This window comes from Trachypithecus francoisi, unplaced genomic scaffold (assembly GCF_009764315.1).
Source record: "Trachypithecus francoisi isolate TF-2019V2 unplaced genomic scaffold, Tfra_2.0 Contig01579, whole genome shotgun sequence".
NCBI classification, from domain to species: domain Eukaryota; kingdom Metazoa; phylum Chordata; class Mammalia; order Primates; family Cercopithecidae; genus Trachypithecus; species Trachypithecus francoisi.
Window position 1 is genome coordinate 34790133 of NW_022681442.1, and position 25668 is coordinate 34815800.

At 38.5% G+C, this 25668-nt stretch overlaps 1 protein-coding gene across 19 annotated transcripts in view; it reads right to left on the reverse strand.

Moving 5' to 3' along the window:
- LCOR (ligand dependent nuclear receptor corepressor) overlaps positions 1-25668 on the reverse strand; it is a 156893-nt gene that overhangs the window by 46737 nt on the left and 84488 nt on the right. The window contains exon 1 of one of the 19 annotated variants that reach the window (XM_033187207.1): positions 24349-24830. The exons of the other annotated variants lie outside the window; for them this stretch is intronic. The gene's annotated coding sequence lies outside the window, so the exon portion shown is untranslated. Of the gene's footprint in view, positions 1-24348; positions 24831-25668 lie in introns of those variants that run through there. 19 annotated transcript variants of the gene reach the window in all.

Consider the following 25668-nt stretch of genomic DNA (forward strand, 5'->3'; position numbering starts at 1 on the left):
TCAGAATACATCTCAATTCACTACTCTGTCTTTAGATTACTTTTCAAAAACTGTGGTTCTCAAACCTTTAATGGGTTGTAAAATAGATGAATAAGCAGCACTAGCAAAATGAACTGAAAACTAGAATGCACTGCATGTTCTAAGTGTAAGCACTGCATTGTCTTTTGTTACAGTATATCTATGTTTGAACAGCTTTGAAATATAAACAGTGAATCCGAACGGGCGCGGTGGCTCATGCCTGTAATTTCAGCACTTAGGGAGGCTGAAGCAGGCGGATCACTTGAGGTGAGGAGTTCGAGACCAGCCTGGCCAACATGGTGAAACCCAGTCTCTACTAAAAATACAAAAATTAGCTGGGCATGATGGCGCATGCCTGTAATGCCAACTACTCAGGAGGCTGAGGCCTGAGAATCACTTGAACCTGGGAGGTAGAGGTTGCACTTGAGATTATGCTACTGCACTCCAGCCTGGGTGACAGAACAAGACTTTGTCTCAAAAAAAAAAAGTAGATCAGAAAGTTTCTCTTACCAAAAAGTTCCAATACGCTGTACTATAGCCATCCCTGAGATTCCCAGCCTCTAATCCCAGACTGCAGGAGCACTCGACCAAGTTGACAATACTTTGCACCTACCTCCACTCTTGTATCTTACAATAACAGAAAATAAAAGTATTTTTAAAAAGCTAAGCGCAGGACGGGCACGGTGGCTCAAGCCTGTAATCCCAGCACTTTGGGAGGCCGAGACGGGTGGATCACGAGGTCAGGAGATCGAGACCATCCTGGCTAACACGGTGAAATCCCGTCCCTACTAAAAAATACAAAAAACTAGCCAGGCGAGGTGGCGGGCTCCTGTAGTTCCAGCTACTCGGGAGGCTGAGGCAGGAGAATGGCGTAAACCCGGGAGGCGGAGCTTGCAGTGAGCTGAGATCCGGCCACTGCACTCCAGCCTGGGCGACAGAGTGAGACTCCGTCTCAAAAAAAAAAAAGCTAAGTGCATTTTTAAGTGTTCTTTAAGCTCTAGCGCATATAATTTATTTGAAGTCACTTTAATGTATTAATTAATGTCTTTATTTCCATATCTAAGTGCTATAAATAAGAAAATGGGACATATCTTGGCACAATGAAAAGGAATTAAACAACACATTGAAGACATGTTATGATGCACAAATGATTCCCTCAAAAATTTAAAAAATACCCACTGATATTTGCAACCGGCTTTCTATAATTTCTCATTCTAAGATTTATATTAAAAGCACAACCAAAATATGTATTTAGCATGGATTATATATTGTAAAAAGCTTAATATGAAGCACTGGCATAGTCAAACTAAAATAATGATCCTTAAACACTGTTATATAAGGCACAGTAAGTTTGCTATATAATGTATTAAAAAATTTAAATGAAATATTTTGTCATAAATAATGAGAACCTTTATTATAGTTGTATTTGCCAACATTCTCTTTTATAAATTTCTCCATCACATTAACTATTTTGAGGAAGACTGAACCATTTTCCAAAGCAGCTACATTATTTATATTCCCAAAGACAATGTATAAGGGTTCTGACTTCTCCACATACTTATGAACACTTATCTTTTTTATTACAACCATTTTAGTAGATGAGAAGTGGTACATCTCACGGTTTAAGGTTTGTATTTTCCTAATTGACTAATGATGTTGAGCATCTTTTCATGTGCTTATTGGCACATTATACCTTCTTCGGAAAAAAGTCCATTCAGATCATTGGTTTTTTTTTTTTTTGAGACGGAGTCTCACTCTGTTGCCTAGGCTGGAGCACAGTGGTGCGATCTTGGCTCACTGCAACCTCCACCTCCCAGGTTCAAACGATTCTCCTGCCTCAGCCTCCCGAGCTGCTGAGACTATAGGCACGTGCCATCATGCCTGGCTAATTTTTTGTATTTTTAGTAGTGATGGGGTTTCACTGTGTTGGCCAGGATGGTCTCCACCTCTTGACCTCGTGATCCACCTGCCTCGGCCTCCCAAAGTGCTGGGATTACAGGCGTGAGCCACTGCGCCTGGCCGAGATCCTTGCTCATTTTTTATTGAGTCATTTACCATTTTATTGTTGCACTGTAAGAATTCTTGATATATTCTGAAACAAGTCCATTATTAGATATATGATTTGCAAATATTTTCTCCCATTCTTTGAGTTTTATTACTTGATAGTACTGACGGTACTGTTAGTAGCATGAAAGCCTTAATTTTAATGAATTCCAATCTATATATTTTTCGTCACTTGTGCTTTTGATGTTATACCTAAAAAACCTAGCCATGAAGATTTAACCCTATGCTTTCTTCTAAGAATTTTATAGTTTTAGGGCTTACTTTTAGGCCTATAATACATGTCAAGTTAATTTCGTGTATGGCATAAGGAAGGGGTCCAACCTCATTCTCTTGCATGTGGATACTCACTTGGTTCCAGCACCTTTTGGTGAAAAAACAATTCTTTCCCCCAAAGAACTGTTTTAGGTCCAGGCGCGGTGGCTCAAGCCTGTAATCCCAGCACTTTGGGAGGCCGAGATGGGCGGATCACGAGGTCAGGAGATCGAGACCATCCTGGCTAACATGGTGAAACCCCGTCTCTACTAAAAAAAATACAAAAAACTAGCCGGGCTAGGTGGCGGGCTCCTGTAGTCCCAGCTGCTAGGGAGGCTGAGGCAGGAGAATGGCATAAACCCGGGAGGCGGAGCTTGCAGTGAGCCGAGATCCGGCCACTGTACTCCAGCCTGCAGCCTGGGCGACAGAGCAAGACTCCATCTCAAAAAAAAAAAAAAAGAACTGTTTTAGAACTCTTGTCAAAAGTCACTGGCCATACATTTTACTTCTGGACACTCGATTCTGTTCTACTATTTATATATCTATTCTCAAGCCAGCATCACATTAAGCTGCCCAAGGTAGTTTTATAGTAAGTTTTGAAACTGGTAAAGTATAAATCCTCGCAATTTGTTCTTCTTTTACAAGATTGTTTAGACTATTTGAAGTCTCTTAAATTTTCATATGAATTTTAAGACCAGCTTGTGAATCTCTGCAAATAAGTCAGTTGGGATTTTGGTAGAAAATGCACTGAATCCGCCTATCAATTTGGGAAGTAATACCATGGTAACAATGTCTTCTGATCCATGAACATGTCTTTCCATGTACTTTCTTTCAGCAATATTTTGTAATTTACAACATACAAGTCTTATACTTCTTTTATATTTATTCCTAAGTGTTGTATTTTTTGATGCTACTGTAAATAGAATTGTTTTCAAACTTTCATGTTCATATTGTTCACTGCTAGTGTATAGCAATACAATTATGTTTTTTTTTTTTTAAATGATGTGGTATTCTGAACCTTGCTGAACTTGTTAAACTCTAAGTGTTTTGTAGATTTCTTGGGATTTTCTATATACATCATCATGTCATCTGTAAACCAAGACAGTTTTACCTCTTCTTTTGCAATCTGAATGACTTTGGTTTCTTTTTATTGCCTAATTTCCCTGGCTAGAACCTCATGTACAACGGTGGATGTACATGGTGAGAGTGGACATCCTGCCTTGTTCCTGATTTTGGGGGAAGCTGTTCCATCTTTTAGTTGGGTGTTTCTGTAGTTCAGGTTGAGAAAGTTCCCTTCTATTCCTAGTTTGTTGGGTTTGTTTGTTTTTACATCAAGAAAAAGTGCTGGATTTGGCCAAATGCCATTCTGGAGGGTGTCTACAGAGATGCTCATGTGGTCTGTGTCACTTACTGTATTAATACATTGTATTACAGTAATAGACGTAAGAGTGTTAAACCAGCCAGGTACAGTGGCTCATGCCTGTAATTCCAGCTCTTTGGAAGGCTGAGGCCGGAGGATCACCTGAGCCCAGGAGTTCGAGACCAGCCTGAGCAACACAGAGAGACCCCCGTCTCTACAAATCAGTTAAAAAATTATTAACAGCTGGGCATGGTGGTGCACACCTGTAGTCCCAGCTACTTGGGGGCTGAGGCAGGAGTATTTCCTGAGCCTGGGAGGTCAAGGCTGCTGTGAGCCGTGATTGTGCCACTGTGCTCCAGCCTGGACAGGGCGAGACAAAACAAACAAACAAACAAACAAACAAATAAATAAATAAGGTGTTAAACCAACTTTGCACTCCTGGGATAAATTCCACTTGGTTGTGGTATATAACACTTTTTATATGTTGCAAAATTTGGTTTGCTAATGTTTTGTTGAGGATTTTTTTGTGCTGGTACTCATAAATGCTATTTGTCTGTAGTTTTCTTGTGATATCTTTGGTTTTCGTATAAATAATACTGGCCTCACAGAAAATTCCCTTTTCTTCTATACTTTGAAAAAGTTTGTGAAGAAACGTATTAATTCATCTTTAAATGTCTGATAGAATATGCCAGTGAAGGCAGAGCGTGGTGGCTCACACCTGTAATCCCAGCACTTTGGGAGGCTGAGGCGGGCAGATCGCTTGAGCCCAGGAGTTTGAGACCAGCCTGGGCAACATCATGAGACCCCATCTCTATTTAAAAAAAGAAAGAAAAAAAATATATACCAGTGAAGATACCTGGCCATAGGCTTTTCTTTGATGGAAGTTAATAAATTACTAATTTAATCTCAATGCTTGCTCTAAGTTGTATTAGTTCCCTAGGGGTGCTGTATTTTTTCACAAACTGGGTGGCTTAAAACAGCAGAGATTTATTCTCTCACAGCTGAATTTGGAATTCAGGCACCCAAAATTAGGGTGTCAGCATGGTCATTTTCCCTCTGAAAGCTCTAGAGAAGAGTCCTTCCTTGCCTCTTCCTAGCTTCTGGTAGTTGCTGACAATCCTTGGCATTCCTTGCCTTGTGGCAGTATAACTCCAATCTCTGTCTCCATCTTTACATGGTCCTCTTCCCTTTGTGTGTGTGTCTGTCTCCAAGTCTCTTTCTCCTTATAAGGCAACAGTCATTGGATTTAGGGTCCACTCTAATCCAGTAATGACTTCATCATAAATTGATTACATCTGCAAAGACCTTACAGTGGTCTCCTTTTATCTGCAGTTTTGCTTTCCACAGTTACCCATGGTACAGTACAATAATATATTTTGAGAAAAGAGAGAGAATATTCACATAACTTTTGTTATAATTGTTCAATTTTATTATTAGTTGTTAATCTCTTATTGTGATTAATTTACAAATTAAGCTTTATCACAGGTATGTGTGTACAGGAAAAAACATAGGGTTTGGTACGATCTGTAGTTTCAGGCATCCCCTTACAAGGGGGAAGACTACTGTTATTTCCAAATAAGGTCACATTCACAGGTACCAGGGGTGGATTCATGTTTTAGGGGGACACAATCCAATCTGCATCATAGGTTTATTCAGATTTTCTGTTTTGCCTTACATCAGTATTGGTAAGTTTGTAACTTTCTAGGAATTTGCCTATTTCATCAAATTCTCTAAATTGCTGGCATACACATTGCTCACTGTATTCCCCAATTTTTTTTACTTCTGACTTCCTCTATTTCATTTGTGATTAGTAACTTGAGTCTTTATTTTTCTTGATCAGAGCTAAAGTTTACCTAATTGATCTTTTTTAAAAAAACCAGTTTTTGGTTTTGTTGATTTTATCATTTTTTACATTACTTCATTTCTTTCTGCTCTCGTATCTTTACTATTTCCCTCTTTCTGCCTGCTTTGGGTTTAGTTTGCTCTTCTTTTTCTAGTTTCCTAAAGTGGATGATTAGGGTATTGATTTGAGATCTGCTTTTTAAATTTAAACTTCTAAGTACTGTTAGCTACATCTCATTCATTTTGGTAAGTTTTAAAAATTCATCTGAAACTAGTTTCTAATTTCCTTTGCCTGATCCAGTAAAAGCCAGGCCCCTTTGCAGGGGCGTGTTGTTGCCAATGTTTGAGGTTTCCTCCAACCCCAGGAGGGCTCTTAGCTTGTCTCTTATTCTGATTCTCTGTTAAACGTCTAACAGGGGAATCCTCAGAGCCTACTCTGGCTCGGGAGACTGCCTGATTCATGAATCAAATAAATAAATAAACATCTAACAGGTCTGTCATTTCACCTGTTGCTACAAATATGAGGGATCTTCCAGGTGTCTCTCTACTATTCACACAGATCTTCATCATTTTCAACACTTTTAGGTGTGAGATTTTCTAAGCCAGACAGTTCTGGAGTTCTCTGTTTATTTTTGTTGTTGTTAAGTTTGTTTTCTTTAAAGACAGGATCTTGCTCTGTTGCCCAGGCTTCAGTGCAGTGGCACAATCGCGGCTCACTGCAAGCCTTGACTTCCTGGGCTAAAGCCATCCTCCCGCCTCAGCCTCCCAAGTGGCTGGGATTACAGGTGTGTGCCACCACACCAGGCTAATTTTTAAAATATTTTGTAGAGAAGGAGTCTCACTCTTCTCTAGGAGAAGATGAGCAGGAGATGAGCAGGTGCAGTGGCTTAAGCCTGTAATTCCAGTACTTTGGGAGGCCAAGGCAGGCAGATCACCTGAGGTCAAGAGTTTGAGACCAGCCTGGCTAAAGTGGTGAAACCCCATTTCTGCTAAAAATACAAACATTAGCGGGGGGTGGTGGCACACACCTGTAATTCTAGCTACTCAAGAGGCTGAGGCAGGAAAAACACTTGAACCCAGGAGGTGGAGGCTGCAGTGCGCCAAGACCGCACCACTGCATTCCAGACTGGGCAACAGTGAGAGACTCTCACAAAAAATAAATAAATAAATAAAATAGCGCCAGAAGGTAAGGAAAAGTTAAAGAAACCAACTCATGTCATCTCCCCTCAGCTGAATTCTAAAATAATACATTATGTACAGTATGGCAAAAAACAAAAAGATGTGAAATCTTCTTCTGTAACTCAAAAACCATTTTCTTTGCATGTATTATTCCTAATACATTTAGGAATATTTATTTATTATTAAAAAACAAGTTGTTGGCATAAAACTAAATAGGAGTAAAGCTGGAGATGTAGGCCAGGTACGGTGGCTCATGCCTGTAAACCCAGCACTTTTGGAGGCCGAAGTGAGCAGATCATTTGAGGGCAGGAGTTTGACACCAGTCTGGCCAACATGGCAAAACCCTATCATCCCAGCTACTCAGGAGGCTGAGGTTGCAGTGAGCCAAGACTGCGCCACTGAATTCTAGCCTGGGTGACAGAGTGACACTCAGTCCTAAGAAAAATAAATACAAATAAAGTTGCAGATTTCAACTGGAATTTCTACCTCCTAGGAGGAGTTGCTTCCTTCACGATGCAGAAAGTGGTCCACCTAGATTGGTTGGCTCATAGGCAGAAGCGACTGTTATATAATCTACTGTGAACTTCTTAGAAGCATATATGCCTAGAAGTCCCCAGAGCTTATGACTCTATAGCTCTAGGGTAGAAAGTAGTCCTTAAGTTTTTAAGAAGCTCTCTCCTTAATAAACAACTGAAAACATGAGGGAGGGATGACGGTACAAGAGCTAAGGCATTTGTTACAGTGACACCACCATTAACCCAAAGGGTTTCCTCCATCTCTCATAGTCCTATACTGTTTATTTAATGGACTTTTGGCTTAAATTCAGTTACACGAAAATAATATAGGTAATCTTACCTAGAGAATCAATTTAAAGATTATAAAGCTTATTATCATCTTATTTTAATCATCTGAATCTGGATTAAAGATCACTTTATTATTTTCCTCCATTAAATGAGAGTTGTATTTAGAAACAAGTCTTGCCAAAGCTGTGAACTTTGCTAAGGTGAACATCACAACTTTTTTCCTGACAAAACACTTAGCAGAAAAATATATTAAACAAATGCTATAAAAATCTTCAACTTATGGAATCTCAAGAAACTAGAGAGCTGTAAATTGTTGAGTCAGAAGTCTTTTCAAAGTGAATTAATTAATTAATGAACTACATAAGAGAAATCAATATTGAAAAATTCAAGTGTATCTTTTTATTTGTGTTTTAATCTATTAAGAGTCTTTCGGCTGGGCACAGTGACTCATGCCTGTAATCCTAGCACTTTGGGAGGCTGAGGCAGGTGCGTCACGAGGTCAGGCGCTGGAAATCAGCCTGATCAACATGGTGAAATCTCGTCTCTACTAAAAATACAAAAATTAGCTGGGTGTGGTGGCGCGCACCTGTAATCCCAGCTACTCAGGAGGCTGAGGCGGGAGAATTGCTTGGACCTGGGAGACGGAGGTTGAGTTAGCCCAGATCGTGCCACTGCATTCCAGCCTGTGCAACAGAGTGAGACTCCATCTCAAAAACAGTCTTTCTACCTGTAAATTGAAACCAATTCCATTAAGCTACTAAACTTTATATTAATTTAATTGGGGACGTGTATTATCTTTTATTCCTCTATACAAATAAAGGTTTCACCATTTATCAATAAAAATTTATAAGCCACAATCATCTATATTTTCATTTTTCTTAAAGCAAATATATTGCACAGAAATCCTACAAGGTTTATGCTTTTATAAATAATGCTCGTTTTTCTCATTCTCTGGAAGATCCTGAAAAAAAGCTACCTTGTACCCAAAGCTATAAAGAAAAAGTAAAAACAACTATTATTCTCAACAATCTTAGCTATGAACTGCTAATCATTTGATACATACCCCTAAAAAACACATATGCAGATATATTAACTTAAAAAAATTAAATGAGATTCACACTGAAGATCATTTTACCTATTCTCAATATTAGGATTTTCTTTCTTATATTGTTATTCTCCAAAAACACCTTAATAAATGTACCATAATTTGCACTTAGACCAGTTTTTTATTTTGTTACTATAACTGCATTTTAATGAATTTGTTCTAGATTCTCATTATTTCCTTGGGATAGATTACTACAAGAGAAAGCATGAATCAAAAGAAACAATTTCTTCCTTTCCTGAAACATATTCGCAAACTTTTTTCTAAGAAAAAGTTATACCAATTTGTATTCCCACTTGCAGTGTTGGGGGTACTATGTTGCCACACTTGTAGACATCACATTTCATTGGTATAAAATGATTCTTTGGCCCGGGCATGGTGGCTCACGCCTGTAATCCCAATACTTTGGGAGGCCGAGCTGGGTGGATCACGAGGTCAGGAGATCGAGACCATCCTGGCCAACATGGTGAAACCCCATCTCTACTAAAAATACAAAAATTAGCCAGGCGTGGTGGCGTGCGCCTGTAGTCTGAGCTACTGGGGAGGCTGAGGCAGGAGAATAGCTTGAACCTGGGAGGCGGAGGTTGCAGTGAGCCAAGATCACACCACTGCACTCCAGCCTGGGTGACAGAGCAAGACTCTGTCTTAAAAAAAAAAAAAATAATAATAATAATAAGAAATAAGGTTCTTTGTTTCAATTTGCACTTCTCTGATTACTGGTAAGGAGCAATATGTTTTAACGGTTTATTGTTCTTTCATAGCTTTTTTCCTTTCCTATGAGTTTACTGGAAGCAATATAATGATTAACCAATAATTCTAGCACCATCTGCTGAATAACACTTAATTTTCCAAGCAATGTTTGAGGGTACTTTTTATAAAATCATCATAATAGTTCTACAAACATTAATTCCATTTTTATTTATTTATTTTTCAAATCCATCATCAATAGCATATTTTTAAAATTACGTAAGTCTTAGTATTTAGAGGAAGGAAAATCCCCTCTCATTATTTATATCTTTAAAATATCCTGGCCATTCTAGCTTTATTCTTCAGATTATATATTTAAAATCACTTATAAAGAAAGATCAAAGACCTAGATTAGTGAATTCTGCTATCCCCCCCGCAAAAGCTCCCCACAGACAGACAATGCGTTTTTGATCACGATAGCATTATACCTAGAAAGTAATTCAGAAAGAGTAGTATCCTTAAAATATTCAGTCTTAAATTTACCCAAGTGGACTTTAATGGATTTCAAAGTTTATTCATATAGTTCCCACATACTTATTATCTTACTTTTTTCTTGTCATTATGGAAAGGATTTTTCTTTTACTTCCTAACTGCTGCTGCTGAAACAAATGAAGAATATATTTATATATGTTTGCATATAAAATTTAATTTTGTATACAGCTTTCAAGGGAAAGTGTAGGTCATCTATCTTCAGGTTGTTATGTTCTCTGGTAGACACACTACTTTGTGTCCACGTCCCAATATCCTTCAAGTCATTTCTTTTTTTTTTTGAGACGGAGTCTCGCTGTCACCCAGGCTGGAGTGTAGTGGCGCGATCTCGGCTCATGGCAAGCTCCGCCTCCTGGGTTCACGCTATTGTCCTGCCTCAGCCTCCCAAGTAGCTGGAACTACAGGCGCCCGACACCACGCCTGGCTAGTTTGTTTGTTTTTTTGTATTTCAGTAGAGACGGAGTTTCACCATGTTAGCCAGGATGGTCTCGATTTCCTGACCTCGTGATCCGCCCATCTCGGCCTCCCAAAGTGCTGGGATTATAGGCGTGAACCACCGCGCCTAGCCCAAGTCATTTCTTTTAAGGGAATTGTAGAAGGTGGTAGGGAGAAGCAGAGAGAAAAAGAGCTATAGAAACTATCAATGCTGCCAGGCGCGGTGGCTCATGCCAGTGATCCCAGCACTTTGGGAGGCCGAGGCGGTGGATCACATGAGGTCAGGAGTTTGAGACCAGCCTCGCCAACATGGTGAAACCGCATCTCCAAAAATACAAAAAAATTACCCAGGCATGGTGGTGTGCACCTGTAGTCCCAGCTACTCGGGAGCTGACGCAGAAGAATCACTTGAATCCGGGAGGCGGAGGTTGCAGTGAACCAAGATGACACCACTGCACTCCAGCCTGGGAAACGAGCGAGACTCCATCTCAAAGAAAAAAAAAAACTACCAGTGCTTTTTGGTGTCACCATCCATCACCCAAAGCAGCGGAGGAGATACAATACTACATGGGCTGAGATATTTTCCAATAGGAAAAGCTTTAATAATAACATTAAAAATATTTCTCATAATTTGTAATAATAGTAAAAGCTTTACACATATACACTTCTATTATCTAATATGAGCCTTTATTATGTTTTCTAGGAAGGGCTATAAAATATCTAAAATATATTTTCAAATATGGAGTATGTCTAGCCCATTTTGTGCTGCTATAACAAAATTCCTGAGAGTAAGTCATTTATAAATAACAGAAGCTTATTTTCTCACAGTCTGGAACCTGGAATCCCACGATCACGGCAACAGTATTCAGTGTCTGGTGAGGGCCTTCTTGCTGCACTCTCACATGGCAGAAGGCAGAGAAGGGCAAGTAAGCTAGCCTAGCCCTGCACCAAGTCCCTTTTTAAATTCCATTAAGAAGGAAGGAGTCCTTATGGCCTAATCACCTCTTAAAAGGCCCTACCTCTTAATACTATCACATCGGCAATACCTGCATTTTGGAGCAGCCCCCACTGAAAGCACAGAAGTTGACCCTACGCTTTTCTCCACAATTTAAAGTAGCTCTCTCTCAGGGCCACTAGGAAAGTTTTAGGAAGTTATTTGGGTTGAAGGGAAATGACAGTATAAAAATACTGCTGAGAGAAATTAAACATGAATACAGGTGAGATAAACTATATAAACTCAAATACTACTACTGACGTGCCAATTCTTTCTAAATTAATTTAAGTTTCAATACAATCCTAATCAAAATCCTAAAAGGCTTTTTCAAGAATTGGTAAGATGATTATAATCTTTATAAACTTTATAAAGAAAGATCAAAGACCTAGATTAGCAAAACAAGTTTGAAAAACAAAAAAATTAGAAGACTCATACTACTCGATTTCTACATATAAAGATATAATAATAAAGACACTGGGGTAGTGGTGTATGGATAGACATACAGATCAATGACACAAAACACAGGCACACCTCACTTTATTGCACTTGGCAGATACTGTGTCTTTCACAAATTAAAGGTTTGGGGCAACCCTCTGTCAACCAAGTCTAGCAGTGCCATTTTCCCAAGAGCATGTGGTCACTTTGTGTCACATTTTTGTAACATCTGCAATATTTCAAACTTTTTGATGGTTATTATTTCATAGTGGTGATTCCTAATCAGTGATTTTTGATGTTACTGTAGTAATTATTTTGAGGTCCCACAAACTGCACCTGTATAAGATGGTGAACTAAACTGATAAATGTTAGCTGTGTTCTGATCCACTGAACACCTGTTCCCTTGTCTTTCTCCCTCTCCTCCGACCTCCTATTCCCTGAGACAAAACAATAGAAATTAGGCCAGTTATTATACTTTACAATGACCTCTAGTGTTCAAGTGAAAGAAAGACTTGCATGTCTCTCACTTTAAATCAAAAGCTAGAAATGATTGAGCTTAGTGAGGAAGGCATGCTGAAAGCTGACAGGTCAAAACATAGGTCTCTTATGTCAGTTAGCCAACTTGTGAATGTAAAGGAAAAAGTTCTTAAGGAAAATCAGATGCACTACTCCAGTGAACACAAAAATGACAAGAAAGTACAACACCTTTATTGCTCATATGAAGAAAGCCTGAGTGGTCTGGATAGAAGACCACTACAGCTACAACATTCTCTTAAGCCAAAGCCTAACTCAGACATTCAACTCTATGAAGGCTGAGAGATGAGGAAGCTGCAGAAGAAACGCTGGAAGCTAGTCGAGGTTGGCTTATGAGGTTTAAGGAAAAGTCATCTCTATAATAGCAAAAGTGCAAGGTGAAGTGGCAAGTGCTGATACAGAAACTACACCAAGTTATCCCAAAGATCACTCTAAGATCACTGATGAAGGTGGTTACACAAAACAACAGATTTTCAATGTAGACGAATAGGCCTCATACTGGAAGAAGATGCCAGCAAGGACTTTCATAGTTAGAGAGGACAAGTCAATGCCTGGCTTCAAAGCTTCAAGAACAGGTTGACTCTCTTGTTAAAGTCTAATGCAGTGGTGACCAAAGCTGAAGCCAATGCTCATTTACCATTCCCCAAATTCGAGGGTCCTTAAGAATTATGCTAACTCTACACTGCCTGTACTCTATAAACAGAACAACAAAGTCTGGATGACAGCACATGTGTTTATATTATGGTTTACTGAACATTTTAAGTCCAGTTAACACCTACTGCTCAGAAAAAAAAAAAGAAAGAAAGAAGATTCCTTTAAAAATATTACTGCTCACTGACAATCCACCTGGTCATTCAAGAGCTCTGATGGAGATGTACAAGGACATTAATGTTGTTTTCATGCCTACTAACACAATACCCATTCTGCAGCCCATGTATCCAAGAGTAATATTGACTTTCAAGTCTTGTTACTTAAGAAATACATTTTGCAAGGCTATAAGGATCTGGGCAAAGTAAATTAAAAACTTTCTGGAAAAGATGTGCCATTCTAGACACCATTAAGAATACTCGTGATTCAAGAGAGGAGAACAAAATATAAATATTAACAGGAGTTTTGGAGAAGCTGATTCAAACCCTCATGGATACTTGGAGAAGTTCAAGACGTCAGTGGAGGAAGGACCTGCAGATATTGTGGAAATGGCAAGAGAACTTGAAGTGGAGCCTTAAGATGTAACTTAATTGCTGCAATCTTGTGACAAAACTTGAAAGGATGAAGAGTTGCTTGTTATGGATGAGGGAAAAAAAGTGGTTTTATTTTTAAATGAGTCTACATCATGTTTTGAAGAAAGTAGTTTCTTGAGATGGAATCTACTCCTGGTGAAGATGCTGTTAACACTGTTGAAATAACAACAAAGTATGATATAGAATATTAAGCAAACTTAGTTGATAGAGCAGCAGTAGGGTTTGAGAGAACTGGCTCCAATTTTGAATGAAGTTATACTGCAGCTAAAATGCAAACAGCCTCACATGCTACAGAGAAATCTTTCCTGAAAAGAAGTTAATCCATGCAACAAACTTCATCATTGTCTTCTTTTAAGAAATTGCCACAAGCCACCCCAACTTTCAGCAACCAACAACTTGATCAGTTGGCAGCAGTCAACATCAAGACAAGACCTTTCACAAGCAAAAAGATTCCAATTCACTGAAGGCTCACATAATTGTTAGTATTTTTCAACAATAAAGCATTTCTTAAGTTACACACATTGTTTCTTTATGTAAAATGCTATTGCACACTTAACAGACAACTTTATTTGATTTTGAAGTAATTTCACACTTACAGAAAAGTTGCAGGAATACTACAAAAATAGCTATATACCCTTCACCTAGATTCACAAATTGTTATTTTGCCACATTTGCCTTATTATTTAGTCATTTTTGTTTTTCATTACTGTGTACAACACAGCATTTTCTCGAGCCATATGAAAATAAGTTGTTGCCATCATACCCCTCAGACCTCTTTACTCTTAAATATTTCAGTGTGTATTTCCCTTTTTCCTAAGAACAAGGATATCTGCTTACTGAACCACACTATATAGTTTCCAAATCAGGAAAGTTAACCCTGATACAATATTATCTAATATATGAATCTTACTCAAATTTTACCAATTACCCCAGTGACCTTTATATTCTCCCTTCTTAGTTTAAAATCCAATTTAGCATCACTCATTAAATTTGGTTTCCACTACTCTTTAGTCTCCTTTAGTCTAGAATGGTTCCTCAACGATTTATTTATTTATTTTATTTCATTTTTATTTATTATTTTTTTTTTTAGATGGAGTTTCACTGTTGTTGCCCAGGCTGGAGTACAGTGGCGCAGTCTCGGCTCACTGCAACCTCCGCATCCCAGGTTCAAGCAGTTCTCCTGCCTTAGCCTCCTGAGTAGTTGGGACTACAGGTGTGTGCCACCACGCTCGGCTAAATTTTGTATTTTTAGTAGAGACGGGGTTTCACCATGTTGGCCAGGCTGATCTCAGGTATTGAACTCCTGACCTCAGGTGATCCACCTGTCTCGGCCTCCCAAAGTGCTGGGATTACAGGCATGAGCCACTGGGCCCAGCCCTTTTATTTATTTTTAATGACAATGACATTTTAAAATAGGGTAGAACACTTATTTTATAGAATTTCTCTTAATTTAGGTTTTTCTGATGTTTCTTTATGATTAAGTTCATAATATTAATAACAGCTAAGAGGTGAAAGCAACCCAAGGGTCCACTGATGGATGGATGAACAAAACGTGATATATACATAAGTGGAATATTGTTCTGCTTTAAAAAGGAAGGGATTTTGACACATAAAACAATATAGAAAAACATAAGGACATTAGGCAAAACAAGCCAGTCACAAAATGACAAATACTATATGATTCTACTCATATATCTTGAATAAGCAAACTCATTGAGACAAAAAGCAGAATAGTCGTCGCCAGGGGCTAAAGAGAGGAGGAAATGGGAGTTACTGTTTAATGGACAAAGAGTTTCAATTTTACAATATGAAGAGAGTTCTGGAGACTGGTTGCACAACAATGCAAGTACTTAACTACTGATCTTGTACACCTAAATATTGTTAAGATAGTAAATGTTGTCATGTATATTTTACTGTAATTTAAAAAAATAAAAAGGTACAATCCACGAAGAAAATGTAAATAACTTCAAAAAAGATGGAGACCTAATAAAAGGGGAGCAGGGGAAGAGAAGCAGAACAAATACAAGCTCTCATAATCGAGGGGAAAGAACAAAGAAAGTCTAATGTGCAAATACCAGTTCATAAGAAAGGAGAGAAAAAAGTGAGACCTACACTCATGGGCAGAAAGAAAGAAAATACTGACTCTATTAAGACATTCAAATGAAACACTGAGGCTCTATGTAACTCTAATCCAAATTTTTATATAAGTAGGCATATTCTAAACTTACTCAAACCACTGATTAATTCTAAGAATCTCCTTAAGCAATCTAAGAAACTCCTTAAGCAAGCTATTGAAAACAGATTTTCAGAGAATCACAGAATTTTAGAGTCGAAAGATACCTCAATGTGTATACATTCCAATTGCCTCATGGTCTTTACACTGACAAAACGTAAAATACAAAAATAAGATTTTGTTTAATATCTAGACTTCAGTAGTTTTTTATACTTAAAAACACACTGCTAAATAAGGAAATCTTATTATTTTTCTTGAAACTTTACTTTTTATGTTGCTGGTGTAACTAGAAAACTTTGAACAGCGCTGCAGATGAGAGGAGTACAGTTACTACGGCCTATACCACCTTACTATTGTGTTAAACACTGATTTCATATCTGAGAGTTTCTCACCAGTCACTGTGAGTGCAAACTCAGCTGGCCACGGTTCCTATATTCAGGCATTCATGCCTCATTTAATTCCTGCCAACTGTAACTCCTGAAGTTACACTGACTGTATTCTAATTCCAGTAGGAATCTCCTACCAATGTTCAGTAACTAATATCTCTTACAATTTTGCCTTTTCCAACTGTTCCCTCCTTTTAAGTTTTAATTTCTTCCTCTCAGCTTCTTCTGAGTATAGTACTTAAGCTTCCCCCTTTAGCTCCCAAAATCTTTAATCCTTTGCCTATTCTTCTATGGTGCTGTTTTCATCATTCCTTTCACTGACAACTTTTCAAGCTAGTAGTGTATATTCATTTCTTAACTCCCACCAACACCCACATATTTATCAATGCTGTCAGACTTATAGTCTGTCCCTCACAACCAGAATTCTTGAGAACCTATTCTCTCAAAGCCCACTGTAGTATGTTTTGAGGGTACTTGCTCAACCCATCTGAGGTCCATCCTGGGAAATGGTACAGGAGTCCACGTTAGTGTGACGAATATGACAATCCATCCCCCCAGTCATTATAGAGTATGGGGCCAGGAAGATAACTGATGCAAAATGGGTAACTCATTTATTTTATGACTCTGTCTTATTTTTAATCTGATCCTTACTTCCCAAAATGAAGGTCTTCTATAAAACTCAGTATTTTGTGCTTTACTCCTCAAAAACTTCATTTGCTCAAATAGTCCAATCATATGTTTTCAGAAACCCTCTCCAATATATCTTCACCCCAGACCTTTTATTTCAACTCATTTCTCACAATCCTATCTACTGGACACTTCCAATTAAATGTTCACTCTCACCTCAAAATGCCTTGAGCTATCTCCATTCTCTCCTCGTAAAACTGGCCACTGCACCAAAACCAAAACTTCCCCTTCTCTCTTCTTGACTTCTAACTGACTTTTAATTCATCATGCCAAGCCATCTGCGGTGGAAGCCTAATGTCAGTATCACTTTCCTCTCCCTCATTTATCTATTTACGTAATCACTAAGCTTCCACAATTCTTTATTCCAGATTCTCTACGCACATCTCTTCCTTACACATCTTCACAGCCATGACTCTAGAACAGTTTCATTTTCTGAATTATTGTAAGACCCTCCCGTAATTTTCTCGCTGTAAATCCTTCTATACTACATTCTAAAAACAATTACCAAACCAACCACTCTAAAACACACACAGATCCTTTTAAGGTTCAGTTTGAGTTCTATCTTCTAGATTAAGCAACTCCAGTGTCATCTACTGCACCTCTCAAACTGCTACAGTACTTATATTTTCTTACGTTAGCCACTGTCTCTAAAATACTAAATATGGGAATGAGCATGGGATTTTACTTTTAATGTTCCCTGCCTATATGAGAACTCTGGTTTTGGGTGCACAGGGTAGATTGACTTAAATCACCTTATAGATTACAAGTCTAATTGCTTTTGCCACCCAGTTTCCCCAATATTCCACAAGCAAGGGGGGACCAGGTCTTTTACTTGTTATCCTCTCTGGCCAAACACAGAACCAGATATTTAATAATCTTGCCAAATGATTACTCTATTCATTGACTCTGACCACATAAAACTGAACAGAGCAGTCAACAATGATTTCTCTTTGCCTGTTTTGCAAACAACTCTACAAATTGGAGGAGAAAAAATAAACTCTTTGATATTTCATGGAATCTCTTACTGAGCACTGATTCATATCAAGCAGTTTTCTTTAATCCTTCTAAATAATCTATACCAAACATCTGGAAATACAACAAGGTTAGACCCAGCAATTTAGATTTGGACAATTAACTGAGCACCTAATTAACATGTATTAATATGTGATATCTATTTAACTCTGCATTCTATTTAAATCTCATATACAGGCTGGGCACAGTGGCTCACGCCTGTAATCCCAGTACTTTGGGAAGCCAAGGCAGGTGGATCACTTGAGGTCAGGAGTTCAAGACCAGCCTGGCCAACATGGTGAAATCCCATCTCTACTAAAAATACAAAAATTAGCTGGGTGGGGTGGCATGTGCCTGTAGTCCCAGCTACTCAGGAGGTTCAGGCACGAGAATTGCTTGAACCCAGGAGGTGAGGGTTGTAGTGAGCTAAGATCGTGCCACTGTACACCTGTGCGACAGAGCAAGACTCCGTCTCAAAATGATAATAAATTATATATATATATCTTCTTTAAATATCTCACGTTTCTTTCTCACTCCTAATACACAGAAACTTATTGAAATTTTTCTTCCATAGTTCCTTTTATATCACAGGTAAATACTTATTGATTTGTGGTATTCTGGTGTAAGATGACAGGCAAGTCACATCGAGCAGGTATGAATATGCCCAAAGTAACATATTCAACATAAATACACTTTGAAGAATGCAATATAAAAGTAACAACTAGATTTATCATCTGCTTGCTCGTAATATCAACTTTCAATGGGAACAATGTGAAGAAGACGTGAGAACAACCCTTGGACTACCAAAGGCCACGCACCCTGCATCTCGTGGCCAGCACCTACATCCTACCGCTGTCACCACCAGTATGCTTAGAGAAAGGCTGAAGGGGATGCTAGAGGAGATAATGCCAAGGTGAAGGACGAACCACAGAGATCTGCGAGGTTGTCTGCTAACCCTGCTCCTCCAAAGCCAGAGCCCAAGTCTCAAAGGGCCCTGCAAAGGAGGGAGAGAAGGTACACAAAGGGAAAAAGGGAAAAGCTGATGCTGGTAAGGAGGGGAATAACCCTGCAGAAAATGGGAAATGCCAAATCAGACCAGGCACAGAAAGCTGAAGGTGCTGCAGATACCGAGTGAAGTGTGTGCATTTTTGATAACTGTACTTCTGGTGACTGTGTAGTTTGAAATTCTGTTTTTTACCAAGTTTCATAAAAATGCAGAATTTGGTTTTGCTTCGTTTTATTTATATTATTATTATTTTTGAAGATGGAATCTTGCTCTCTCCCTAAGCTGGAGTGCAGTGGCGCAATCTTGGCTCACTGCAACCTCCACCTCCCGGGTTCAAGTGATTTTCCTGCCTCAGCCTCCCAAGTAGCTGGGACTACAGACACATGCCACCACGCCCAGCTAATTTTCTCATATTTTTAGTAGAGACAGGGTTTCACCATGTTGGCCAGGATGGTCTTGATCTCTTGACCTTGTGATCCGTCTGCCTCAGCCTCCCAAAGTGCTGGGATTACAGGCGTGAGCCTCCGTGCCCGACTTATTTACTTACATATTTTTTTAAGCTACGCTGTGAGCACACGGAATACTTCACTGTTGCTTTTGGGGGAAGGGGCATAGGTCACTAATAGAATGTCTCCGAAGCTAGACTGTTGCGGGGAAAACACCTTTCCCTTCTAATTTTGAGAGACTTCCTCTTGGCTCCCAGGAGGTGGGATTCCCTGACTTTGATACACGTAGGCACCATGGCACAAAAGCCTGTGGTATGGAAAAACAAACGCATTTTTAAGTCTTCTTCTTCCTTTCCACCTTTCAGCATAGGCTTAACTCCCTTAAATCCAGACATCTGTTGGGACCTGACCCCCAATAATCGGTTACCAGTGTGTCAGGCAATCTGGACTTTCCAGTGATGGCACCCCTCAAAAGAGCAGTGATTCCATTTCTAGATTGTGGATTTTCAGATAAATACTGCCATTTTCATTTCACTTCCTTAAAGTCTGGGTCAGCTCTTGAAAAGCTGTTAAACAACATGCTAAATGTGAAATGTCAACCCTCACTCTAAACTTTCCCCATTTAGATCATCAGATGAAGACTTCATTCGGTTTTATAGCGGCTTTCTGATTTTTGGTAGTCCACTGAAGAAGGGAGTTTGAAAGTTCTTCTATATTGTTAACGACTGTCTGCCCATGTCCTGCCTGAAATACTACAATTGTTTATTGAAAGTATCTTTAATAAAGCTGGATACAGTTTGGCTTGGGGGAAAAAAATTCAATGTATTAAAATAGCAATAAAGGCCAGGCGTGGTGGCTCACGCCTGTAATCCCAGCACTTTGGGAGGCTGAGGCAGGCAGATCACCTGAGGTCAGGAGTTTGAGACCAGCCTGACCAACATGGTGAAACCCCCATCTCTACTAAAAATACAAAATTAGCCAGGCATGGTGGCGGACACCTGTAATCCCAGCTACTTGTAGGGGCTGAGGCAGGACAATCACTTGAATCTGGGAAGTGGAGGTTGCAGTGAGTCAAGATGGCGCCACTGCACTCCAGCCTGTGCAACAAGAGCGGGACTCCATCTCAAAACAAAATAAAATGCAATAAAAACTAAAATGTTAAAGGGATATAATCAAACTTAATGCATATTCACGAATTGGAAGAAATTAAGAAACATTCAGCAAAATATGCTGATACAATGAAAAAGATCTAGTTACATGATTCTTGAGCTAGCTGGGCACTGAAAGGTTATCTGGCTTCAACCATATATCACTGGTTACTTTCAAAAATAAATGCCCTGTTCCAAGTAGGATGTGACCTTTCATCTCTGCTCATCCAGACTTACATATTCTTCAAAAACACAGATCAAGTTCGACCTTCTTTTTTTTGCAGAGTTTTTCTGTGTTGCCCAGGCACGATCTCGGCTCACTGCAACTTCCACCTCCTAGGTTCAAACGATTCTCATGCCTCCCAAGTAGCTGGAATTACAGGCATGGGCTACCATAGTCAGCTAATTTTTTTTGTATTTTCAGTAGAGATGGGGTTTTGCCTTGCTGGCCAGGCTGGTCTCAAACTCCTGGTCTCAAGTGATCTGCCTGCCTGAGGCCTCCCAAAGTGCTGAGATTACAGGTATGAGCCACCCAGCCTTAAGTACTAACTTCTTAAAACATTCTTCTAATATGCCAATCAAATACTGAACTTACTTTAGCCTTAAACCTAAGTGCATAAACTAATTTTATATTTTGGTATAACATCCTACACTCCCATCATCCTTAGTGAATCATCCATGTTATCTGTACTTTACAACAGCTATCTCTATCCCAGCCATACACAAGAACAGATTCATCAATGAAGCAGTCTGTTTTTAGGAATTAACTACTAAAAGTAATTTCTCTTCCTTCCCATCTCTCCCCCATCCTCTACTACTGGATTAGCTCTTCATACTATCAACATATCTGTAATCAAAAAATCTCATTAGATGGTTTTTCATTGATATACAAAATAACATAGTTACACGTGTATTTTAGTAAACATACATGTTTCAAAGCAATGACACTCTAGTACCAAGAGTACACCTAGTGCCCACACCTTGAATTCTTATACAGTTCTCTGATTAAAAGGAACTAGAGTTCTTTGGAGAAATCCAGGGCTGGGACAGGGAAAGTATGTTAAGACTGGAACATCTTTTCATGCCAAAAAGTAAAAAAAAGTGCTTTAAAGAAAACAAAGATGTCAAAAAGGACACAAGAGGCAACTTCAAAGGGCTCTAAATGGCCTAGAATAATCTGAACTGCTAAGTAAACAAGGACTGTAATGAATTATAATCCACAGATTGAAATAAGAATCCATGAGGTCGTACTGATATATTAAAACAACAACATAAACGGGGAGAAAGAGAAGCTCTTCCTTACAGTAGAATTCCAACACATAAATGTAGAAGAAATAATGGAAAGAGAAAATCATTTGGTAAACACCACAGTAATATTTTTTCAGGCAATGTTCATCAATGGATGCTAAAATTAGATGATAAAAAACTAGTATAATTTAAAAAGAGGATATTTACAATATCTCAAAGTACCTCCCCCAACAATGTATCCATTAGCTACAAAAAAGAAAAAAAAAATAAAAAAATAAGGAAACCTTAGAGAAAAGAGGCAGACAGCACCTTAACCAGGTGATCAAAGTAAATATCACCATGTGCTTTCTGACATGATGCATGAAGAATGGTACAGCATCAGTCAGACTGTAATCCTGGACTGGATCTTGGACCAGATAAAGGATACTGGTGGGATAACTGGCAAATCTGCAACGGTTTGCAGATTACACTATTGTATCATTGTTAATTTCCTGAATTTATAATTGTACTGTGGTTATATAACACGCTAACATTTGGAGAATCTGGTTAAAGAATATATGGGAATTCCTTTCACAATGTTTACAACTGTTTTATAAGGCTAAAATTAGTTTAAAAATTTGAAGCTTAAAGAAAGGTTAAAGAAGGTCGGATGCAGTGGCTCACACCTGTAACTGCACTTTGGGAGGCTGAGGCGGACTGCCTGAGGTCAGCAGTTCGAGACCATTCTGACCAACATGGTGAAACCCCATCTCTATTAAAAATACAAAAATATTAGCCAGGCGTGGTGGCATGCGCCTGTAATCCCAGCTACTCGGAAGGCTGAGGTAGGGGAATTGCTTGAACCAGGGAGGTGGAGGCTGCAGTGAGCTAAGATCATGCCTCTGCACTTCAGCCTGCATGACAGAGTGAGACTCCATCTCAAAAAAAAAAAAAAAAAGTTACAGAAAAGCCTCATGAATAAGCAGTACACAGAGAATTGTGCATATATGTAAAAACACTCAAAACAGCTATTATTATAATTTTCCAAGTTTATTAAGCCTCCTGACTTCTTAGACACTCATTTAATAAATACTTTAGAGTGCCCACTTTATATGCCCATAAAACAGAAAAAGGGAGGAAGGAAAGAAGTAAGTAGGTAACCGAGGCAGGCAGGCAGCAATTCACTCACAGATTCCTAACACAGCTATAATTGGTCATTTCAAATACACTTTCCCTCTTTCCAACTGAGAAATTTCCAACTGAGGATTCCCTCCCTCTTTCCAACTGAATTCCAAGACCTACTTAATTCTTGCTCTCCACTTTCCATGTTCCTGCTCCTACTGTTAACAAAATGCATATATTCTAAAAACATGCATCAAATCCCAGCTATGTGATTTTGCCCATAACTGAACATCTCTGACCCTTTCCACTTCTTTATTTAGAAAACTAGGGTGTCTTTAGTCAACTTTATAGGATTGTTTTGAAGATTAAATAGGAGCAGGAGGGCGTGGTGGCTCACACCTGTAATCCCAGCACTTTGGGAGGCTGAGGCAAGTGGATCACTTGAGGTCAGGGGTTCAAGACCAGCCTGGCCAACATGGTGAAACCCTGTCTCTACCAAAAATACAAAACTTAGCTGGGCATGGTGGATCACATGCTTGTAGTCCCAGCTACTTGGGAGGCTAAGGCATGAGAATCGCTTGAACCCAGAAGGCGAAGGTTACGGTGAGCCAAGATCACACCACTGACCTCCAGCCTGGGCAACAGAGCAAGACCCTGTCTCATAAAAAAAAAAAAAAAAGGAACAGGTAAAAATAACTGGCACATAGTAGATGCTCAGAACATGTTAGCTGCCTTTCCTTTACAAATTACATTCTCTAACTTCCGCAGGATCCTGAAGCATAGTTCAAAAAGTTTTCCTAATCTCTAGGTGAATCCCTGTTCTACTTCCCAAAGAGTCTACTTCAGATTTTTCACCTACATATTTCTAAAGGTAAATATAAATAATGTATTTGCTTTATCCATTCTACAGATTTAGCATTTACTGAAAATCCAACTAGCTAAAAGTATGCATAACTGCTGTTTCCCAAATATCAGGTCAATATTTCTAAGTGCTTTTCCAAATACTACCTAGATTATCTCACCATGCCAATCTCAAACTCGAGCTTCCAATACCATGCTCTATGCTGCCACCTATTGGCTATTACCATATTCTCCAGATAGTTCCTTCTATTTTAGAATGTTAAGCCAGCCTTAAAATGCAAGCCTCAATCCAACAGATATAATAAATCTCCAAAAAAAAAAAAAATTTAATTTCCAGACTCCAGTTCTTCTCAGACAAGATGCTCCAAGTGACTGCAAAGAGTTCCAACACAAACACTTTAAGTCTAACACAACTAAAGAAATACTGTAAATCTGACAATTCACATGATATAGGGTTTCTCTTTTCCTATTTTCCATTACAGATGTATGACTGTCTCCAAAAATAAACGCCAAAGACAGGAGATAATATCTAATGGAGAAAAACAGCTTTCCCAGAACCAGCTGAGTTGTCAAATGGAAAAATTATTTCTATTTAGAAAACCAACTAAAAACTGTAGAACCACAAACAGTAAAACAGTTATTTTAAGTGCTTCACCATTTCATGACTTTCTCTATCTGTATTTTCTTCTAAAAATATTCACACAAGCTGGGTGTGGTGGCGTGTACCTGTAGTCGCAGCTACTTGGAAGGTTGAAGAAGCAGGATCACTTAATCCAGCCTGGGCAACACAGTGAGACCCTGTCTCTTAAAAAAAAAAATTTATATAATATTTTACCCTTATACAGCAAGGGAAAACTCACAATCATATTACAAGAATATACTATATACAACTACCAAGCATAGAATGGCTCTCTTCCTTATCCTAACCTGAAAAAAAAAATTAGTAACTGTTTCTTCTTTTTATTCTTCAAAAATTCCTATTAAATGGCTTGTTCAATAAAGAGCCACCAGACACACACACACACACACAGAGTTTAAAATTATGAACTTCAATTTCACTGGAAGTTTAACTCAAAACAATGTTGCTTTCTTTTCTAGTCTTTTTGGAGACAGATTAAATTTTAAAACACTTTCTTCCTCAATTCAACAAAAATAGACCATTCCAAATAGTCAGAGCAACAACTTCTTCATGTAGAAAACAAGAAAATGAAGCCATAAAAGAAGAACATTACGAAGCACTTAAGTTGACTACATGATGGCTTTCAAATTTTAAAGCAACTTACCAACACAAATATGCAAGTTATATGCAGGGGTACAAGGAAGCATACAGCATGGTCTGCCCAGTTTTTAGCAGTTGACAATGTAGTTAGGAACAAAAGATTCAAACATGAAAAAGGATGAACAAAATAAGGCAGAATATTAACCGACAAGTAATTGGCACAGATAATATTGACAACAGTGTGAAAGGTTGAAACAGCAATAGAAACAGAGGAAGGATGGTGCTTAAGAGTAAAAGCAAGGGAATTTCTAGCTATAGAGAAATAGCTTAGTTGAAAGAAAACTGTATAGAAGACTAGTGGGACATCATTAGAAAGAAAAGTGGATTAAAATGTGGAGGGTACTGAGGCACTGTTAGGCTAATGAATCCAGAAGACAATGAGAAAGTCATCAAAGACTAAGTATAAGGTAACATTTCTACACCATTTAAGGGGTGAGGGTTGGGAGGAGTTTAACCTTGTAGGACTATTTAAGAGACTGAAGAAAACTAAGAGAGAACTATAGTAATGATTGTGGAAATGAAAAAAAATGAAATTCATTATGAGGGAAAAACTGATAAAATCTGGTCAATGATTTACGTTAAGAGTGTATAGGGCAGAAGAAAGTGTTCCCAAGGCTTTAAAACAGAGAATCGATGTACCATGAAAAAAAAAGTAAAAGACAGTAAACCACTATTAATAAATATTTCCAACAAGTGAAATGTTTTCTAACAAAATTCTGTTTATGTATAAAACAAAGCAATAAAACAACAAACACACAAAGGTTCAG